Here is a 16,578-nt window from a genome sequence, read left to right as displayed (position 1 = left end):
CAAATACAAGAGGCACACATATTCATTAATCAAATGAGTGATGTAGACAGTATTTATATACAGTATATGAATTACTTCAGTAATTTAATTACTTATACTATATACAGACATAAATCACTGGGTCCAGTGTTCCCTGGCGATCCTAGACTCCGTGTTTACCCAGGGAAAGAAGACAGCTCATCGCTTTTTGACCTCTATCGCCATCTCCTCTCCGTCAGTGCAGTACATAGATTTGGCCACTAGATGTCCTCTTGTACTTTGGGAAAGGTGGAATGGCAGACCAGAAGCAGTCATGCAAAGTTGAATGTTTTCGATAACATTTAATTTAGATACATCAATTCTATTTTCCTTTTTATCATCTTCGTGAATTTTACTATGCACCATTATTTTTTTTGTCTTGTTTGCTAAATTTAAATCGTTTGTTTACAGCAGATTTGTTCATATGATTGTATTTCCATTGAAAATTCAGGAAGCTTGGTCTGAAATACAGAAACAAAACAGAAATCACTTTCCTCACACTCAGACAGATATTATATTGTCCTGGTTATGAATCACAAAAAGAACAGTCCATTGACACAGATTTCATGCTTACTGTCAAGGACACCCCTTCAAAAGGTAAACACAACGTTTTCATCTCTGTATTATAGACCTCTCTCAGTTGCTAATGGCACTACACTGGCTGCTGATCTCTATTTCCACAGCAAGTTTAATTCATGCAGGAAAAAATGTCAAGAGAAAAGGTATTAAATCATAATGCAAATGTTTGCTAGATTAACTCATAAAATCTGATGCTGGAATCTGTAGTTGGCAGCCAAGACAGGAACTCTGCACTCCCTCATACCCCTTCCATTTAGGAGGAGTTGTGGGGGAAACGCCTATTTGAAGCTCTCCCCTTGGGCTCCAGGGTTCTGTGGGATCCGGGTGTGCTGACACTGTTAGCACGCTTGATATGAGAGTCTGATCAAAGCTGGCTCATTCTGCCTGACCGATTTCCACAGGATTAAGGATTAGGGAGACAGGAAGCTGGGAGAGGCACAGAGACAATCTGGGAGAGACAAAAGGGTAGTGAGGGATATGGAAACTGAAAGGGATAGAAAATGTTGAAGGAGACGGGAGGTCATCAGACACTGGTAGTAAAAATCCTGAGAAGGGGAACAGGAGATACAGTCAGACAATAAATAAATAAATAAAATAAAATAAAATAAATAAAATTATATATATATATATATATATATATATATAAAAATATTTTATATATATATGTGTATATATATATATATATATATATATATATATATATATATATATATATATATATATATATATATATATATATAGATATATATATATAATTACACTAGTAATTACAGGATTCTTTTGGTGATTTATCTTTTCTCTGTGGACCTTGTGAGAACATATCTGTTACCAACAAAAGCCGTCCCAGAGGACCAGCCTGTGCTGCAGCTCATGAAGTGTTAAAACTGTTACGTGGCTCAGAGACAAACCCCGCTGTGCTTTAATGTTGAAATATTGAAATCAATTCTACAACTAACAGGCAACCAGTGTAGAGCTGCTTAATGGGGGGTGGTCTTTTGTTCTTTATTTACTTCATTAGTTTTACAGCTACAGTTTTGCAAACAGGAACTTTTATCAATCTGATTGTAATAATAGCAGTTTAAATGTTGGCATATTATAATATGTTGTTAAGGTTGCAACAGGATGACAAAAGAAAAAATATTTGATTAATGGGAGACAAAATAATAGTCTGTGGGATGCCTACCAAGAAATTTGGAAAAGTGAGGTACTTTAATTGTAATATGAGATATTATAAGCATCTGGATCTATATTTTCTTTGTATTTCTATTAATCTCCTGGATCTTTGATCATAAAAAAACACTTAAACAAAAACCTTCTTGGTGTTTCCATTACATTTTGCCATTCATTTCCTGTTTGACAGGGTTACACAGCAACTTTTGCATCTGAAGGAGAGATGTCAACAACAACTGTTGAGCAGTGGAAATAACCTGAGTCAATGCTATTGTATATGTGATGTTTTGTCTAAACCGCCACTCTGGTGTTTACTCCTCAATGTGTCTCAAAGGCCTTAAAATTGCTGTTCTGTTTACTGCAAAATACATTTAATTGTGATTGATTTCCGGTTGGCTCATTCCAGTGTGGGTTATGGTGATTTTGTGGTAAGTTTCAATTCCGTAAGCCTGAGTAATTTTCTGTTATTAAAACAGTCTTTGGTTTCTGTTATACTTTTTTTTTGGGGGGGGGGTGTTCAGTTCATTCTCTGCAAGCTGAAACCACAACATCACTTATGTATGCGGCATTGAATAACCACTAAAGAGGAAGGATTGCATGTTAAGATTAAGTGGTAATTAATGTTAAACATCGAATGGGATGGAATAAAAAGTGGTGACAAATGGAAACAGTGACAGGGAGGAAGTGGGGACAATAGACCACCTGCCTGCCAGACCGGATTAAAACGGCTGGATGAAAGGTCAGGGAGAGGAAAGTTGTTGGCCACACCAGATGTGCACCACCAGTGGCCATCAGCCGATTAATTATCTCGCAGTTTGCAACACCAGGGTTGGTGATCAGGGAATTGTATTATACTGCACACCCTGAGCAACTTGATATGGGCATCTTTGCCTGCTGGACAGTGTGTGTGTGTATGTGTGTGTGTGAGTGTGTGTGTGTGTGTCAGGAAGGGGTGGAGCCTTTATACAGTGGTGGTATTCATTATGACAAAGCAATAATTCGAATCATGCTCCAGTGCTTCAAACGGGACAGTTTGAAGCTGCTGTTGAGCTAAAATCTTTCCTGTTTTATGATGTTCTCAGAGATTGCTAAGAAGTGGCAGAAAAGCATTAACCACCCATTCACACTATGTGGCATGATGCCTCATTTGCCCGAGTCTCTATCAATTCTTGGTAATAGCCAATAGCAATAAAGGAAGTGGCCCCACTGTCACAGAAACAGTTGGCACGGAAACAGCACATTACACCATCATCCAATCCCCCTCCCATTCCTTTGTCGTCATTTCTCCCTTCCCCTCCTTTCCTCTCCTTTTCTATCCAGTTTGCTCCTCCTCTTCCTCCTCCTCCTCCTCCTCCTCCTCCTCCTCCTCCTCCTCCTCCTTCTCCTCCTCCTCCCCCTCCTCCTCCTCTTTCTCCTCCTCCTCCTGCTCTTTCCCCTCTCTCTATCTTGTATGTTTTTTTAGTCATCAATGAAATCACAACCAATCCTGCTGCTGGCCTGACAGAATCCATACTAAACCTCAACGAACAGACTCACCCCCCCCATCCTGGCTGGTAGGGCTCAGATTCTTTAATGACCAATATATATTTTATCATCCTTGCGTGAAATAAAGATAGACTGAATGCTACTGCAACCTAAGCCTGTTTTTTTCCTCTCTTTCTCTTACTCTCATGATTTAATCCTGACCATTTCCCCCCTTCTGTCTATCCCAACAGACTCCTCCCTCCATTTCTGTCCTGGACTCCCTCTCTCTGCCTCTCTGTCTCTGACAGACTCGAACACACGCACACATATATACACGCCCTCCACCCCCATCGCTGCAGTGTCTCAACTGCCTGGAGCAAACAACAGAGGATATAGAACACAGACGTTAATAAGACAGAGAACGAGGGGTGCTGAAACAGAGAGAGACGTACGTGAGAGTGTTAAACCCCTGAGTATGAGGAAGATATGAAGATGAAACAGCAGCACTGAGGGTGGATTGCACAGCTCTCCCTGCAAGGGCTTGTCTGCAGTATCCTTTGTAAATGGATGCTGGCTTGTGAACACGGTAAGCCTGACTATTTCTCAAACAGACACACACAATTGTTTTTTTTTGCAATCACCAAAAGGCTGGCCTGCTTTGGACGCATAGGAGGAATGAGATGCTTTGTCAGTATGGGTACTTTGCATGAGGAGCTAATGTTTCTCTGATAAAATAGGGATGGTGATGTTCAATGATGGCAGGGAGACTGTCCAGTCCCCTCCTCCACCCTGATAGTTCTGTGCCAACGGTCTCTGCTATCCTCCGCTTTGCAATTTGACTCATCATGTCCCCTGAGCATCCTCGATTCTTACAAGATGCTTTTAACTAAAATGCAGTGCTTCATTCATGTAATTACTGTATGTAGGACAAGTGAAGGATGCACCAAAGATGTGTGTATACGACTGCGTGTATGTTTGTGTGTGTGTGTTTGGGTGCATGTCTCTGTGCTTTTGTCCAGGCCACAAGCAAATAAAAAGGGGGAGGAAATGAGAGGATGGAAATTATCATCACACACACATTCAAGAGTTCAGCCCTTCCATCTTTACATCAAATGTGGATTCACGGGGAGAGGTGTGTGTGAAGCCTATAGAGCTCAGGATGAGCCGTCAAATTATGGCCTGAAAGTGGAGTTTGCTGTCTGCTGTTCTTCCAGAGGGAAATTTACATCGTCATTCATTTGTAATCCTGAGCTGAGCTTTATTTGGTTCATTTGTGCACTGTTGTTATTATGCTGGTGTGTGTGTGTCTGTGTGTGTTTATGTAAATCTTAATGTTGATGATGATGAATGAGGGTCTGAGCAGAATGTGGCCCAGCAGATGATTTGTGACAGATTTTCTGTGTGATCGTATTTTGAATGGATCGTTACTGCATTTTTTTTTTTCGTTGGGGGTTGGGGCTGGTTATATAGCGTCAGGAGAGCATGTGTATTTGTGTGTACTGCATGGATGTTTGTGTTACATGCATGAGAGAGAGAAAGAGAGAGAGAAAGCACCGATGCAGGGAGGGGTCGTGGTGGGCTGGGGGGTTTCGAGGCAGATAGGGCAGAGGGGCGGAGGTTGATGCAGCAGACAGCAGAAAGAGTAGGAAAGAGGAGATTTGGATTGGATAAAGAGAAGGGTAAAGATCCTGATAATTTCACAGGGGTAGAAAGATGTGTTTTTCTGAGCATCTGACACAGAAAGAATGCTAGATGCGTCTGTGAGTTCTGGCAGCAGCTTTCATCAAGGATCTCAGGCATCTGTGCTTCGAGGCAGAGATGCAAGTTAAATTCTACCGTGCATTCATCTCTTGAGCACCACTGGTGCAAAGACAGATCAAGAATACTAGCCTGATACTTCTGCTGATGTGTACGTATCATTTCATGAATGTTGTTTGAGGGGAAACGTGGTTGTATTAATGGATGTCACTGAGCAAGTCTTACAAACTGGTTCAATTTGCAGTTCACCCAAGAAAATGGTTTACATTTTGGGATTCTGATATTTCTTTTGCTACATATACACTCATATACTGCACTCATATTCTGAAATCAGCATTAACAGTCATGCCATAGCTCTCATTATCTGTGTAGATTTAAAATCATGAACAGCGACAATGGTTGATTTAATCCACAAGGGACGTATTTAAGGTGATAACAGATGTTCAAAGGTTAAACTCATGATGTCATTGCAACAGAAGATGCAGGTCATGTCAAAACCGTGGCAGATACCGAGAGAGAACTGAAGAGCCGGGTGCACTCAATAAATGTTTTGAGTGCAAACACTATCTTTTAGAGCCTCGTGGTCTAAGCTTTGTACCCCCAAGTCAGAGTTCAGCTACGATCTTGTTCTAACCATGAATAAACAAACCAAGGTCAGATTTGTTGAGACAAAAGCTCCAGTCACCCCTGAGACCTGCAAGAATATTTATTTATATATATATGAATATATTTAAATTGGAACATGTGTTTTCCTTAAAACATAATGAAAAATGTCAGATCACTGGTGACCTTAGCTTTAATATGATGGATGAATAGTGTCCAGGCTGAATTATAAAGGTTAATCACATGATTACATAATGGGCCTTCAAGTTTCACACACAAACACACACGCGCAAACACTGACTAATGTCATGCTACCCCTATACATACATAACCTGTTTACCAGATGAAATGAAGCTGCTCTTCTTTTGATTGAATCCAGCGTCCAAACCCTTGACATGAAATGTTAAATCATTGCGATACACGTCATAAATCAAGCCTACATTTTGTTCCAGCTGCCGATACTTTTTTTTCTGTTTTTATTTAAAAATTGCACAATGTAGTTCTCAAGTGACCTTTACACATATCAGTTTGAGAGCAATACACTAGATTGACCTCATCCCACCTCCTTTGTTACTGGCTGCCACCACTCCAGCGTGTGACATAATGACGAGGGACAGCAGGGAGAGATTTGGTCTGAAAATGAAAGCAGCTATTGAGGTAGCGGCCCTCACATTTGCACTTTTAGCCATCTTAAATCTTGTAGGTGAGCACACCACCGACTTAGGCAATTAAACTCTGCTCTGTAACAGTAAGGCACCAAAGGGACCCAACCTAGTTCCCCCGGCAGCCCATTTAATAGAACGATTAATAGAAGATGGCATTTATTTCCTGCAGAGGGAGGAACAGACTGGCTGCACAAATCTCATATATTTAGCATGAAAGATGATCCTCGACAGCATACAGAAACTATGAGATAGCCAGTGAAAGGAAGAATGTGTCCGTTGCTCTTTCAGCGGAAGTTCAAACAGAGCTTTGCTCCCATTCAGCTGGATCAGCTTTTGTGTTTGTTTTTGGTCTTCAATCCTTGCCAGATACTAGAACAAAGTGTCATCGCTGCACAGACAACTGTAAGGCATTGCTTCTTCAGACAGGCACTGACAGAAAAAGGACCAATGAATTTCTTCAATACACAGTATGTTTTTTATTTTTTTTGCCTCTAGAGGTCTCGCAACCAAAAAGACAACAATTTGGACATTTTGGAGGTATGATGAATCAATGTAGGAGTTTTCTTCTTTAAATTTTGTTATCGGTCATATTTATTCATTCATTGTCATTTTATTGAAATAACCTTATCACAATATTGACCTGCTGCAGATCATGTTATGTGGTCAAAACCATCCTAACTACAAATAATAAAAATAATAAGTTGTGTGTTGTACGAATTACATTGCTAGCATTAGCTATATCTCAAAGTAGCATAATGTAGTGAGGTAGATCATTATCAATGGGGTGTGCACCGTGTTGCAATACAGTGAGCAACTTATTTAAAAGATTGTTTTATTAATATCACTGAGAACAATTCTACGATTTTGATTGATTTATGTCATGTAATGAGTAATGTAACATTTTAATTATTTCTTAGAGTGTACAATGCCTGTAACAACTTGTATATTAGTCAATATACACACTTAAATAAAGTTTATATAATACGTTTGGACTTTCCTGAATTTTGACACACAACCAAAACCAGTGTGGTGATTACACAACCATAAAACCACTGAAATAAATCATATTACATAAATTTGTCTTAACATTAGCCTTAACAGAGTCACAGCATTAATTTTAGAAAATTAAGACTGCTGACCTGGATAAATGTTAATTTATTCAATTTGAAATCATAAAGCAAAAAATAAGAGCTAAAACATTCTCATCTTTTTCTTAACATTTATCATTCATCAGCTTATCAGCTCTCTCAGTCTTTACATGTGCATTGCATTGAGGAACAGAAAGGTCCTCACTGGTTTAAATGCCATCATCCATTAATCTGTTGGGGCGATTTGACTCTGGTAATTTGACTGTGTTGACATTTTGCACCTTTTGCGATTTTTAAAGAACTGGTCTCACAGTAAATAGTGATGAATACAGTAATCGCGCTTGATTTGATTCCACCTAGGGCTTTTCTGTTTGGAGTTTGTATGGTCTCCTCATGTCTGTGTTGTTTCTCTCCAGGTGCTCCGGCTTTCTCTCACCTCCAAAAACATGCTACTCAGATGAATTGGCCGCTTTAAATTGATCATGGGTATGACTGTAAGCATGAATTGGAGTTGTCTCTCAATGTGGCCTTATGATGAACTGGCGATTTACACTCGGTGTAACTGGCCTCTGCCTGTTGTCAGCTGAGATAGGATCCAGTGTAAACCCGTGACTTGGAGCAATTGTCTCATCTTCAATAAAATGGATGAATGAATGAAGTTATCGTTTGGTGTTACATGAAGAAAACATCAACTCAAATAATTCCATTTGTACTTCCTTTCTGATCTGAGCTTGAAACCACACACAGGGGGCTGTCTGTTTTCTTGAGGCCTGGTGAGTGAAAGGGCCTTATTTCTAGCACTCACATCTGAGAGGGCAGAGCAGAGAAGGACTAACAGAACAACTTTGTGTTCCATTACACGCACATAACAGCGGTCATATGACAACAAGGAGGTGGACGAGAGGGAGGGGGAATGATGAGGGAGCACTACCCACTGGTGAGGGATGCTGGCCTGCACTGAAAGAAAGTGGCATGTATGTATAGTGTGTATGCATGGATAAACGGACGTGCTCACACACACTAAAGTGAGTGTTGTGATAATAACACAGGCAGTCAGGTGTGCAGTTAGTAACATTTACAGTACAACAGTTCAGCTCATTTTGGTGATGTCTACTTTTCCAAGAAAACCCCCCCCGAAAGGTTGAAGTTAGAAGGATCCACTTTATTTAAAGTAAAGTTTCTACATTAAATTACTGTATAATGTTTTCTGCAAAGTAATCCATTATTCAACTTGTGATCTGACAAAGTCACATTTTTCATATTTTGTTTTCTCACGTGACATTTTGTCAGCACCATGTCTCTGTAGGAGCAGATCACACATTATTCTACTCTTATTATAATGATGTTTTAAATGCATTTATTTCACTGATCGTTGTCCTTACAGCGTTTCTTTTACAACACTGATCCAGTAGGTTAATGGCTGTTACGTTGTTGGGTCTGGTCCAGTATGAGATATATTTTGTTTGCCCATTCCACTAATCAAATCACCGTCATGTCTGTGTGTTGTAGAAGCCTGAAACCCAATGACACTCTCAGCCTTTACCTTATCCGTCGTGATGAAAGAAAAAATTATGATGATGTTTGATTGTATGATTGCAGTATTAATCTAAATTGTTTGAACCACGTGATAGACAACATAGTGAGAGTAGATCTCCATGTAACTATGTCTGCTTGCACTAACAAATGTAACAGGCAGACTTCCAAAGGCTTGCACATATACTCACATTTGCCTACCCCCAAAAGACTCAAGTGTCCACCTTGTGCCATCTCATCCGTTCACGTCACACAATCTACCCATTTCTCAGTCTGTGCACAAACAAGCCATTGTCATTGCTGGCTGGCCTTGTGACTCGATGTGAACCACCACAGTGAATAAGGGGGAACACAGCCCATGCGACGGAGAGCATTGGATAGAGCATCATGACTATAGAGCCCTCACCCCATCATCACCCTCTAAACAGCCCACTCTGTGGGGGAGTAGAAAGGAGAACACTAGCCATCATTGTTTTCCATAATGAATGAGTAATGTCCTCACATGTGTAAAATATAGTGGCATCTTTCTTCTAGGTCTGCATTTAGGACAGTCTGTCATGTAATGATGTTACAAAATATTGAACAAAAAGTTATGAGAGATTAATTAAGAGTTTATTGTAACCAGGGTTTGATAATATGGCAATTCTTGGTAAAGGCAGATGATTCAGTTTACTGGCATTCATAATGAATTGGTACAGACGTCTAGTGGCTGTCAGCCAAACCAAGCAAAATCCTGTTGGGCTGCTGAGTCTACAGGGCAGTAGCTTGTATAAATAGGTAGCAAACATTTTAAAACATATTTTTGGCACTGATCCTTGATATGAGAGACAAGTGGCGCACATATGCATTACACAATTATTTTTTTTTTGCAATGCATGCTTTGTGCTCTCTTTGGCTAGTTTATTTCGATGCTACCTCTGATTGGGTGAGGTAGATATAGAGAGAGTAACCTGGAAACTTTTGTATGACTCATAAATTAATAGCAGTTTAATAAAACAGACACAATGTGCCATGGGGAGACAGTAAAGCAAAAACAGGAGGATGAGAAAATAACAAAGAAGCAACAGCAGGTGTTACGCAGACTCATGCTTTGTATAAACGAGTTGCATCCCATGTCAAACATTTAAGACTATCAAGTACAGTATAATCATCTTTGGTCTTGCTGTGGTATTTCCTGGTTGCACACGCTTGACTGGATGTCTGTTGAGAGAATCGCTAAGAATTTCTTCATGTGTTCTCGTCACACTGGCAACATGCCAGGTATCCCATCTTAACTATAAAGGCTAGATTACATCATGTACACATGCAAACATACAGTACATACATGTATGTTTGTATATTTGTATGTATATATGTATATATGTATGTATTTATGTATATGTATGTATGTATGTATGTATGTATGTATGTATGTATATATGTATGTATGTAAATTTTTATGTATGTATGTATGTATGTATGTACAGTATGTATGTATGTATGTATGTATGTATGTATGTATGTATGTATGTATGTATGTATGTATGTATGTATGTATGTATGTATGTATGTATGTATGAATGTATGAATGTATGTATGTATATTGATGTATATACGCATATTTCATCATCGTCATCGGCAGACCATCGTGTTTGAGTATGTCTGTCCTCCTTCTTGGTCTGTGTGGGTCTTCTGGTGCACAAAAAGGCCACTCCTGGACTCACACACTTTGGTGCAATGTGGACATGGGTGGGCAGCGGTAGTTGCAGGTTTTGGTGGAACCTTTCTTGGGAGGTGGACTTTCTACTGTATACGCTTTTGCACTGTAACACGGTGGAGACTGTCGTTATATTGTGCAGCCCCTTCTAGAACGGCTTGTTCTCCGCCGTAGCCTCCTAGGTGTTTAGGGATATGTAGCACTTCCTGAGATGATCTTTGATGTCCTTGTAGGAACATAGGGTAACCTATAAGAGTAGAGGTAGGAGCTACATCTTGTGTAGACGGTGTAATCTGAATGAGATCAGTGACTGCAAATTAGTTGTAGGTCAGAGTGTAGCCAAACAGCATAGGATGGTGGTGTGTAAGAAGACTCTGGTGGTGAGGAAGATAAAGATGGAAAAGGCAGAGCAGAGGGAGAAATGGTAGAAGCTGAAAAAGGAAGAGTGCTGCATGACTTTTAGGAAGGGGTTAGGACAGTCTCTTGATGGTCAGGAGGTGCTTCCAGACGACTGGACAACTACAGCTAATGTGATCAGGGAGACAGGAAATACAGTACTTGGTGTGTCATCTGGAAGGAAAGTAGATAAGGAGACTTGGTGATGGAATAAGGAGGTACAGGAGTGTATACAGACAAAGAGGTTAGCTAAGAAGAAGTGGGACACCGAGAGGACTGAGGAGAAAGGACAGGAGTATAGGGAGATGCAGCGTAAGGTGAAAGTAGAGGTAGCAAAGGCTGAACGAGGGGCTTATGATGACTTGTATGCTAGGTTGGACAGTGGGGTGGGAGAGACTGATCTATACAGGTTGACAAGACAGAGAGACAGAGAAGGATTTGCAGCAGGTTAGGGTGATTAAGGATTTAGGGATGGAAGTGTATTAATAGGTACCAGTAGTGTGATGGGAAGATGGAAAGAGTACTCTGAAGAGTTGATGAACAAGGAAAATGAGAGAGAACAAAGACTAGAAGAGGTGGCTGTTGTGGACCAGGAATTAGCAAAGATTTGTCAGGATGAAGTGAGGAGGGCATTGAAGAGGATGAAGAATGGAAAGGCACTCAGTCCTGATGATATACCTGTGGAGATATAGAAGTGTCTAGGCGTGGTGGCAGTAGAGTTTCTGACTGGGTTGTTCAACAGGATCTTAGATAGTGAGAAGATGCCTGAGGAATGGAGAAGTGTGCTGGTGCCCATTTTTAAGAACAAGGGAGATGTGCAGAGTTATGGCAACTACAGAGGAATAAAGCTGATGAGCCATACAATGAAGTTATGGGAAAGAGTAGTTGAAGCTAGACTAAGGGCAAAAGTGAGCACTTGTGAGCAGCAGTATGGTTTCGTGCCAAAAAAAAGTACTACAGATGCAGTATTTGCGTTGAGGATGTTGATAGAGAAGTACAGAGAAGGCCACAGGGAGCTGCGTTGTGTTTTTGTAAATCTGGAGAAAGCTTATGACAGGGGGCCTAGAGAGGAACTGTGGTATTAGGAAGTCTGGAGTAGCAGAGAAGTATGTTAGAGAGGTGCAGGACATGTATGAGGACTGTAAGACAGTGGTGAAGGGAAAAGCCGAAAGGAGAAGAGAGAGACAGAGCACTTTTTATTTTGGCCCCCTGGAGCACGTTTTCCTTGGACAAGCTGTGAGTACAGGACTTGTTTGGATAGGCGATAATCTGGTATCCACATGACATAGCCAGTCCATCTCAGCTGGTGTTGGTAGGAATATCAGCCTCCTACAGGGCGCTGGTGTTGGTCCTTCCAGATTATCCTGAGGAGTCTGCCGAGGTATCTTTGGTGGAAGGCCTGAAGTGCTCTCAGATACCTATTGTAAGTGGTCCAGGCTTCTGAACCATAAAGAAGATTGGGGAACAGTATTACTGTAATTGTAGACCTGGATTTTGGACTTTAAGTCAAGTTCTTGGTTCTCAAAGTGGTCCACTTTTTCTACCTTGGGTTGTCAATAAAGATGTTTGGAAGGGTGGTACCATTTGTTAGTGGCTGATAGAGAATTTGTATCTTTTTGATCTTGATAGCCAGACCAATTTGTTTGTATGCCTTTGCAAAAGCAGTCAGGGTGGACTGTAGGTCCTCTTCTGAGAGGGCAACAGTAGCATTATTGTCTGCATACTGCAGCTCCATGATGGATGTGGTGGTGGTGGTTTGACCTTTGTCCCTGAATCTGCTGATGTTCAGAAGATTGTCATTCCTGCACATAATTTTGACTCCCTCTGGCAGCTGACTCCTTGTAAGATGGAGAATGCCAGCAATAAATATGGAGAACAGTGATGGCGCAATAACACATCTCTTCTTAACTCCTGTGCCAATCGGAATGGCTTCTGTTTCATCTCCAGAGCTGGTCAGTACAGTGACAGATATATTATGTAGTAGCCGCAAGACACTGATGTACTTGTGAAGGCTGCCAATTGTTGCCAGGACCAGCCAGAGAGCCCAGCTTCTAACAGAGTCAAAGGCTTTGGTCAGGTCTATGAAGGCCATAAATAGAGACTGATGTTGTTCCCGGCACTTTTCTTGAAGCTTGAAGAATATGTCCATGGCGCCTCGTCACCTTTCTTAAAAAGGGGGATGACTAAGGCATCTCTCAACTGTGCGAGAATTTCCTCTTTCTCCCTTATTTTGAAAAGCAGGGTGTGGATATGTTCAAGAAGGACTGGCCCACATTCTTTCAGGGCTTCAGCTGGGATACCATCAGGCCCAGGAGCCTTGTTGTTTTTCATTTTCCTGATGGCTTCCCGTGCCTCTTCCAGACTAGGTGGTTCTTCCATATTCTGAGTGATGGACAGTTGGGGTAGTTGGTCCAGGGCTTCAAAATCAGGGTTGGTATCCCTGTTCAGCAGCTCTTCACAGTGGTCCTTCCACCTGTGTGTTATAGCCTCCTTGTCCTTCATCAGGGAGAGTCCATCTTTAGAGTGAAGGGGGGTGAGGCAACGAGGGCTAGGATGGCGGTGACCTCTCTGGATGCAGTGGTCCAGACAGGGGAAAAAGAGGCAGGCTATGTTTAGGGTACCTTTTGTAACCCTCTCCCCTACTGGGGTGAGCAGAGTGGATCCTCAATAGGGCTGCTCAGTCATGGGTGCAGCTACCCAAAAACTCTGTGTACCTCATCCAAGAGCTTAGCAATCATCTTGCACCCACCACCCATGTGCTGGGTTGTGGTTAGAGCTGCTAGACTTCACAATCCTGCCCCTGTCAACAATCCAATCTAATGTAATCCACTTTCTGATTGCCACAGGGCTTTGTATCCGGGGTGTGAAGTGGGATGGGTTCCCTTTTAAGAGGATTCATGCATGTAACTGATGCGCCTTCAGCCACCACACGATCCTTGGCAGAAAGGGACCTGGATCCAATGGCATGGGGTCCACAATAACTGGAGGTCACCCTTTGTTGCAGCCTTTATCTGATTTCTCAGCCATTGTGGCATGTCTTTGCTGCCATCTTCCATCTTGTCTACCATTGAGATCTTAGTTATTTGCCCATAGCTCACACAGGGGTTGACAGGCATTATTTGACAGTCTCTCTGGGGCCCCCTGCTACTCCGAGCTACCGTACAACTTTTTCTGGAACCGCAACATACCAAGCACCATGTGTGAGCAGAAGAAGGCATGTACAGGTCTTGGTAATGGAGAGGCTATGTACCAGCAGAGTAGACTTACGCACTCGGCTCCTCTTTTCATTCCCTGTGAAAGGTGACTAGCCGGCAGCGGTAGCTAAAATCAGATAGCAACAGGCAGAAGCAACATGCAGCATGCACCAAACTGCATGCACTATTCTACCTTACTGTTTCTACTCCAATACTACAGCACTGACACATCACATGCCCTGTACAGACAGACAGACACACACATGCATGCACACGCAAACACACAGACACATATACATTTACTGTATATATGTGATGTCACATACCAACCACAGCTAAGGCTACTGAAGCTGGCAGTGTTCCCAATGGTTGCTCATGACCATGAACCAGCTGATGCTGTGAGGACATTATTCATTCATGCATATGTATAATAAAACTGAACATTCATTGCCAAATTCTATGTGCATCATTTCACAATCAATTTACAAGTCATACATCATATATATATTTTTTCCCATGGCTGCTCTGAGCTTTACACATGTGTTTGATCAGTGGGGAACATGCTAACCCTATCATTCAAATGTGTCTGGTTATTTGTGGTAGGCTTGTGATTATGCTAAATGTGCTCTAAGAGTTTCTAACTGCCTATTTATTAAATAAGTGAGCAAAAGTGTCAAAATCTACAGCATGAAACAACATCACTGATAAGTAGTGTGCAGCAGCTTTTAAACAAACAAATTAAATGAGAACAACAGTCCTTTACTGTCTGTGTTCCATGCAGGTTGATCTTATCTCATGTGCTACACATATGGCATGTCCTTAAAACATTACACCTCTTTTCCATCCAGCCACCTCCTTGGTTTGTGTATTAACAGTATGATTTCAGCCTACACTGCTGTCAAAGCACTGCAATAATAAAGTTTCATGGACAGGATGTGAAGACTATGATGTTGCGAATATGAAATGCTTTTCTGTCCTGAAGAGAGTCCTGCCCCCATATCGTTGACATTTTGGCTAAACCGACTTGAAAAGAGTTGTTTCCATCCATATTTAGCAGACGGTATTCATTAAAGTAATGTTCTTGCTCTTCTGGTGAATAGAAATGTCTTTTCTTTGTGGCTCTTTTTGTGAGCTGTTTGACTCTCTTCACCTGCTAGTTGTCTCCTATTTTGGTTCTTGGCCTTTCCTCCTGACTGAAAGATATGCAGAGCTGCTGAGACATCTGTTCCTCGTGGTTTCAGATAGAAAGAAAAATCTTAGTAGATATTTGATATCGCAAACAAGTCCCGATGGTCTTTGATCATGACAGTTAACATTGAACCTGTGGGTAATCAATCAGACAAAATGTCACGTGACCTACAATTTTGGATCAAAGGTGTGGCATTAAAGACCCAGTGTCACCCAGGAATCTCTTTCCAGGTAAATCTTAGATCCACGTTTGTTGTCAGGCTCAGTCTTGAGACTTAACAGCCCATTAAAACGAGTCTTCACTGCATTAATGTGGTTGACAAGCTTTAGTTTTATTGTGTTTGGATGAAAAGGTCACTGTTTGTATAATTTCCAACACCGAATGAATTATTACTGGAAAATAAAGTTTCAGTTTAGTCTTAATGCTCAGTCTTAAAGAGAGCTGGAGATGAGTCCATTTGTAATTTATATTGTCGGTCTGACATATAGATATAAATGTATATATGTGATGGAGCGACCACAGAGCTCTGACTCATCACACAGATGTAGACTGTCTACATGGGAGATTTTAGTCAGTTGAGCCATGCAAAGAAAAAGCAACAAGATGTCACTTTCAAAAGTATCACAAGATTCTGCATCATCTCTGGCATCTGACGTATCTATTGTTTTGTGGAGCTTTGCAAATGGTTTTCATGTAATTTTTTCGCTGTAGGTCAACACTGGGCACAGTAAAGAATCAATGTTCTATTAAAGTTTGTCTCAGTTTGTTTGTTTAGCCCAGCTGGAATGTCTTTGGACTGGAGAGAATACCACATAGAACATGTAGAAATTGGAAAATAAACATAGTGATTAATATGTGTGGTATGGCTGCCCCTGTTAGGGCGGTGGCAGAATTCTGGCACAATGAGATAATGATTTCTTCCACTGAGGGCATTTGTTTGCCTGCTGATAGGATTACATCAAAAGCTTGACAGAATTTCATGCAACTATTTGTGAGGGTTGGCATATGATGAAGAAAAAAAAAATTAAATTAGATGCAGACAATGGAGTTATTCAGAAAAGTTTTTTCAATTTTTTTGAAAATTGCAAGGCCAGACCGTTTTGGTGAATCAGGCGTAAACTAATAAACAGATTAGCATGGATCTGGATAGAGGGGTGGGGCAGGTGGAGTGACTGGATCCTTTTTCTCAATTCTTTTGATATTGGGAAAATATTTTTCCCAGCAT

The 16,578-nt window shown here is 41.1% G+C and overlaps 1 protein-coding gene across 1 annotated transcript in view; it reads left to right on the top strand.

Annotated features, from left to right (window-relative positions):
* The first annotated feature begins 3,260 nt into the window (after positions 1 to 3,260).
* The window catches only part of gnaz (guanine nucleotide binding protein (G protein), alpha z polypeptide), a 36,299-nt gene continuing 22,981 nt past the window's right edge, over positions 3,261 to 16,578 (top strand). Inside the window, exons 1-2 of the mRNA XM_068335128.1 lie at positions 3,261 to 3,320; positions 3,483 to 3,817. The gene's annotated coding sequence lies outside the window, so the exon portion shown is untranslated. The remainder of the gene's footprint in view (positions 3,321 to 3,482; positions 3,818 to 16,578) is intronic.

The sequence above is a fragment of the Antennarius striatus genome, chromosome 15 (assembly GCF_040054535.1).
Source record: "Antennarius striatus isolate MH-2024 chromosome 15, ASM4005453v1, whole genome shotgun sequence".
NCBI classification, from domain to species: domain Eukaryota; kingdom Metazoa; phylum Chordata; class Actinopteri; order Lophiiformes; family Antennariidae; genus Antennarius; species Antennarius striatus.
The sequence above is the reverse complement of the archived record's forward strand: the minus strand, read 5'-3'. Positions and strand labels throughout refer to the sequence as shown.